Source organism: Sarcophilus harrisii, chromosome 6, assembly GCF_902635505.1.
Source record: "Sarcophilus harrisii chromosome 6, mSarHar1.11, whole genome shotgun sequence".
Taxonomy (NCBI): domain Eukaryota; kingdom Metazoa; phylum Chordata; class Mammalia; order Dasyuromorphia; family Dasyuridae; genus Sarcophilus; species Sarcophilus harrisii.
In genome coordinates, this window is record NC_045431.1 from 53,371,068 (window position 1) to 53,377,893 (window position 6,826).

Here is a 6,826-nt window from a genome sequence, read left to right on the forward strand (position 1 = left end):
CACATGTACTTAAAGGCAGAAAGGAGATATTCTGTAATTCACTGTAGTAGTGAAAATAAAGAGAAGCATGAGAAGGGCAATTTGAATAATATGCTAAACATTCACTCATGAATAGGCTCAAAATCTGCTTCTGATACTAGGTTACTGTGTGACTTACTTAATCTCTCTAAGATGGTTTCTTCCTCTTAAAAATGAGAATATACTGACTGTAATATTTACTTCAAAATCTAATATAGTCTGACACACAAATGATATAACATCTCATTTGAAAAATGAGAATAATAATAACAACATTTACCACTCAGAGTTTCTTTTAATTTTCAAAGAAGTAATAATTATAAAATACTTAGCACAATGTCTAGCACGTAATAAGCACTATGTAACCCAGTTCTTGACTTCAGGTCCAGAATCACCTCTATTAGTTCTTCCCCTCCCAGATAGGTTGTGACAGGGGTTTAAGATTATGTGTATGTAGAGATGCACTAAACTATATTTATTCAGAGGCATGTGAGCCTCTGTGTAAAATGTATTTTATTTTAAATGTAAATGTAAAATGTTTTACAAATTATCCAGGCTGTATAAAAATAACAGGAGTTTTTTTTTTGTTTGTTTGTTTTTTGTTTTATTTTATTTTATTTTATTTTTTTTGTCCTTGAGTTCTTCAACATGAAAAGAATTGGGGCCAGAAGGAAGCTGAATAAGAAATGAACTCATCACCTAGAAATTCAACACAGGAAGAGAGAAAAAGAATAAGAGTTCCCAAGATTGAAGAGAAATTTTGAAACAGATGGCAGAGGAAGTGATTCAGGGAATTGGGTATAGTATAGATATTTTGCAGGCATATCATTAGATCAAAAGAAAAGATGTCATTGAATCCTTTTTAATAAAATATGTAATTTTAAGGAGTAAATTTTTATGAATCTTTGCTATGTACATATTTTAATTTATTAGCTATATATTGCTTCCTTTTAAATCAAAGGCTATAATACATTTGATCTTGATGACATTACAAATCTTTTTAATATGAATGTTACTTTTTTTGTGAAACCAGGGTTCTATAATTCATTTACCTCAGGTAATACTATGATTACTGTTGATAATTTATTGTCCTTCCTACCATGACCTTAAAATAGTATGCCTGAAAAGATGAAATAAAAAGATGATGTTAAACATCATTAGGTTAAAATAATTATAGAATTATGTCTGAAAAAGTTATTGATCCCCAGTCATCTTTAGTCACATATAACAAGTTTTATTAACTAAGCTACTTTAGTTTTGATAATAATAATTTTGATAATAACTTTGGGAATAATTATATGAGTTAGTATAGTGCTTTAAGGTTTACAAAATGTTTTCCTTGAAAAACCATGATAATTGGATAAAGTAAAAAAAATATTAAACCTCTATCATATGTAAGGCACTGTTGGAAGCAGTGTGGATGCAAAAAATATAAAGGCAGAAAGTCTCTTCAATGAAGTCATAATCTATTAAGAGAAAAAATATAAAAATCTCTGTTCAAATACACAGAGGATTCATTAGAGATGATATCAGAGGGAAGACATTAGACCTTTGAATCTAGGAAGATGTTAGGAAGAAGAAGGAGATCAGTAGAACTAGATCATAGAGTATGTGTTTGGGGATAAAGTCTAAGAAAACTCACACTGTTTGAAGGAATCAGGTCATGAAGTACATGAGCAAAATAGAGGATTTTATATATGATCTTAGAGGAGATAGGGAATCAAAGTATTGTTTTTCTATTTTACAGATAGAAAACTGTGATTCAAGGCATTGGATTTAACCTTTTCAGAACTACATAGCTATTAAAGAGAAGAATGAGGATTACATCCCAAGTCTGTACTCTTTCTCATCTCACAAGAAGTCAGGAACCGAAATTTTAGATTGGGAATTGATACTGAAATTTGATGGTGATGTTAACATAACACTTGGTCACAGCTTATTAAGCCATTATTCCCAAATAGCATTAAACAGTAGTCCGTGGTCTTTCAACAGAAATCTCCACTTTTAGAATTTTTTTCCCTAAGAGATCCACATAATTCTGACTTCCATTGTCTAACATGAAGGTCAGTAGTATCTGTGTAAGATTGTGCCATGAGTTGTAAAGGGAGAAATTATTTTAAATGGAATGCATAGGTCCTTTAAATCACCTTTTTTTAACCAATAAGAGATGTTCCAGGACTAGGTTCAGAAATTTCAAAGTGAGTCAATCAGTGTTTCTGGTACAAAAATATGAAAAAATGACAATCTTAGAATTAGTTGCAATAAGGAGAATGAATATGAGATATGGGGATTCACATAAGTTTAGCTAGCCACACCTATGTTAACCCTAGACTATTTAATATACAGTTTATTTTGAAAGTATTTTAACTAGTATTTAGTATTTTAACCAAGGGGAGTCAGCTCTTTTGCCATCTTCAACAATAATCCAAACTAAAACTATTTGGACCAGGGAGAGGCAGTTTACACTGTAGAACTGAAGAATTGTGTTAGATAAGGAGATTTAGGTCAGATAGACGAACTGTCATTGAAGAGGAAAGTTTTAATCATACATGGTTCTGACTAAATCATTTCTAAAGACCTTTTCACCTCTAACATTTGTGACTTTTCTGATAGTACTGTAAAAGGACACTTAACCTCAATACGTCATATGAAATATTACAACAAAATTTATTAAATGTTTTAAAATATGAATTAAAATGATGGGTTGGCCATGGTTTAAGAGTAAGTGTAATCAAAGAGCAGTCTATATACTCCTCTGCCATTCTTGAGATATCCATAGAATATAGGAAGGAAGTCTTCAGACTCCCTTATTATGAACTTACAGAATTCCAAGATCCAAAGTAATATATAACAAACAGACACTAATTAGTCTTCATCACTTGCTGAGCTCACAGAGAGAGCCATTGCAGATTTGAGGATAAAGGTGAAAAAACTCTTGTTCTGAAGATTACTTTTTCCAGATCATTTAATAGGGGAATCCAGTTGTGGGCTTGGGTACTGTAAGACCTGTTTTCAGGTCATCTGATTCAAAATGAAAACCCAAATTGTCTAAATACTTTTCAATAGAAGAAAGCTGAAAATAAAAGAGAGAGAGAAGTGGGGAGTGACAGTAAGAAAATTAATAAAATAAAACTTTTTAAGCACTGATCATGTTCCAGACACTGTTAGATCCTAAGTATTAAAAAAAAAAAAAGTCCAAACAGTCCCTTGTATTGACAAATATACATTCTATTGGGGTGATAAAATGTCTTCATAAAATCATACAAATTGTATATAAAGTACAAAATTATTTCTTAAGGAAAAAAGTACTTTTTTTATCTGAGGGAGGTCTTGAAAGTTCTCTTACAGAAAGTAGAACCTTGCTATCTTTGTTTTGAAAAGATTATGGATTTTATTATTTGGGGGTAAAAAAGAAATCAATTATAAAGATGAGCATATGTGATATTCTGGAGACAAGATACATAAAGTTTTGTACAGGGAATAGTTTGAAAGCTACTTTGAATATCACAGAAAGTAAGTGAATGACAGTAATATGAAATGAGCAGAAACATCAAAAGCATCTGTGGGGAAATATATAGTGTTCTGGCTTCAGACTTGGGAAAACTTGGAAGTCCCATCACTAATGATTTAATCTTGGGAGGACCCTTAATTTATCAGAGCTCTAGTCCACTCTATAATATTTTAAGTTTCAGAGAAAGTATCAACTTGCCTTGATAGAATTTCCTCAACTTGGGGTTTCCTATCCAAATGAAAGTATGAGTCCCTATATTATTTCTGAAAAAGTTAGGTGAGAGTAATATGGCATAGTGCTTTAAATACCGAATGATAATTTTGTATGTAGGTTCAATCCTGTTTCTAAAATTAGCTTTAAAAATTAAAAAGTGTTTTATTGTTATATATATATAGTGCTATGTAGTATAATTTCATTATATTCTTAGAACAATCCTTTAATGTAAGTAGTAGAAGTATTGTTGAAACCATTTTCCCAATGAGGAAACTGAGCTTCATTGAGATTTTAGGAAATTGTCCTAAAGTCACATAATGAGTAAGAAGTAAACATTGGATTCGATATTATATCTTTTAATATCAAGTTGAATCCTTTCCTATATGTTTCCCTTCTAAAATGGATGGGTTAAGATTCAATGAATATGAGAGCCCCCATGTTTTCACTGTCAGTTTCTGCACAAACTTTAGAAATGTGAAATTACTAAGTCTAAGATATCTATGGCTCTGGATGCTCAGAAAAGGACTTGGAATTACATCCCAATAAAAAAATGTCAATAGTCTTTTCTATCCCCTTGATGAAAACTAATCAACTAGTTTATGTTAACATGTTTTTGCAAACCTTTACTAAACTTATTTATTTACCAACTTGTTCAATCTGTTAGCCAGTACCATGATGAAAACAAAGGCAGTTTGCAATTAGTCCACAATGAACATTTTATAAGCTAAACTTCAAACTGCACCCTCAATCTAATTCATATCTACATAATCAATCATTTCATTGGGAAACATGAACAGATGTCAAAATCTGCCCAAGTGGAGCCAGAAATGCATCTTGAAAAAAAAGAAAGGCAATATACATAAATTAAACTGGATGAAAATCATTCCATTAACTCTGGAAGATGACCTTTATAACTTACACAGTGATTTTAGAATGAATAAAATTTATACTTAAAAAAAAAAAAGAAATTTTCTTGAGATAGGTAAGAGTTTTCTAAATTTTGTCAAAGATTTTGGGATAACTTAATATTAGAATTTTAGACCTTGTAATCAATACTTTTCAGTAGACTAATCTAATTTTATTTTATTTCATTTAATTAGACTTAGGTATACCTTTTCACAAAATTAGATTTTTGAAGCTCACAAATTCTAAGAACATGAGTGTTTAGTGATTCCTTTGTTAAAGTACCCTAAAGTTTCTTTTTTTCTTCTTCTTCTCTTCTATTTCAGAACTTCTATATTTCTAGTCTAAGATAAATACTAGATCTGGAATTTCATTGATAAAGGGAGCTTCCAATTAGGAAGTTTCTTTACCAATATAAGTTCTTCTTTGCAAATTCCAGTCTCAGAGCATTGTATAGAGCACTAGAAGAATAAGTAGCTTGCCCATTATATACTAGGAATGGGACTTGAGCCTATGTTTTCCTTTCTTCAAGAAAAGCTCTCTCTTAACTGTTCCATGCTGCCTGTTCAATGACTAAAAATACAAACATCACCATTATCATTCTTCAACAGCAGCAGTATTATGTCACATTATCAATATATTCCCACTTCCTTACTTTACCCATTCTGGTAGTTTTTTTTTCCTTCCTTTTTGTCCAATATCAGAATTTGGTACCAAAATCTCAGAACTTCAGAGATAGTAGGAAAACCCATGCCTAAAGAATATTCCCTTCCTTGAAATGCCCAAAGAACTATTTATTTTCCCCCACCTATGATATTGCCCACAAATGTATGGGGAGGGGGAATATCAGTATTTTTCTAGTCTGTCCTTTTCACTTTGGGATAGATCTTTCAAATTAGAAACTTTTTTTTTTCTCTCAATCATACTGTAATCAATTTGTGGGGTATTTTTTGGGGGGAGGGGGTAATTTATATCCAATGTTCCTATTTCAACACTTTTGCATGACTTTACATTGTCTCAGGAGGGTCATAGCAGGGCTTCATCATTGGATACCTCAAAGTTTGTCTGTTTCTTCTCCATAGATGAAATCCTTAGTTCTAGCAGAATTTCCTCATCTGACTGGCTTTGTATTCATCTAACCACAAAATAATTCATCTTTTATATTGCCTCATTTTTCAGTGACCACATTTTTATTGTGAAGAATTCAAGTTTAAAAATAGGTTCCAGATAATTTAAAATCTATACATGAGGTCTCACTTGGAGAGACTAGCACTGTGCTAATGGAAACTGAAACAGAATAAAGATTTCTGTGTTTGGGTATTTTATTATAGTGTATAAGATGTTATAATCTATTTTCTTGTTTGTGTTATGCATTAATTTAAAAGTGAGAGATTCTATTATTTTCTTATTTTAATGCCAAGCAGAAATTTCCATTTTCTTAAAATATATCATCATCATATGTTCAATGTAGCAACTTTTTGCTGGATTGTTAATTATTTTTTTTCATTATGTTTACTAGAAGCTACATATTATGTGTGCAATATATTTAAATGTTGTGATTCATAGAGTCATAGATTGTTAGATCTTGAAAAGACCTTACAGATTGTGTAGTCCAATGCCCTAATTTTCAGATGAAGAAAGTTAATCAATGAACTGACAAGCATAATTAATTGGCTACTTTTTATGTATCATTTACTGGGCAGGACCCTTGGAATGTAAATGCAAATGTGAGACAGTCCCTGAGTTCAATGAGCTTAAATTTGCTATGGATGGAAAGTAGGGGAATACATCTGGAAAGATCTCTGGAGGAAAGCTTCACTTGTACTTCAAAATAATTAAAGGTAAATACTCTGTGAATCTTACATTTCTAGACTGATTTCACATTACTTCCCTTCATTTCCTCTATTCTTCAATCAATAAAACTGATTTACTTATAGTACCTTATGCATGAAACTTCATCTATTGACTCCCTGGGCTTTGATACAAAATGTCGCTTACATTAGGGATGAGCTCCCTTCTTAAATCTGACTCTTAAAATTCTAGTTTCCTTCAAGTTTCATTTATTTCATCACTATGGGAATCTGTCTTCAGCATTATTCCATTTTTCCCTACTAGAAGTATGTAATGTGGTTAAATAAAATACGTGGGTTTTTTTATATTTTTAATATGTGTCAGGGTTTA

The 6,826-nt window shown here is 31.2% G+C and overlaps 1 long non-coding RNA gene across 2 annotated transcripts in view; it reads left to right on the forward strand.

Moving 5' to 3' along the window:
- The window catches only part of LOC116419771, a 37,576-nt gene extending 31,054 nt beyond the window's left edge, over nucleotides 1-6,522 (forward strand). The window contains exons 4-5 of one of the 2 annotated variants that reach the window (XR_004230067.1): nucleotides 658-816; nucleotides 6,349-6,522. This is a non-coding gene — a long non-coding RNA (uncharacterized LOC116419771). The remainder of the gene's footprint in view (nucleotides 1-657; nucleotides 817-6,348) is intronic. The other variant, XR_004230068.1, reaches the window with a different exon arrangement.
- Nucleotides 6,523-6,826: the final 304 nt, after the last annotated feature.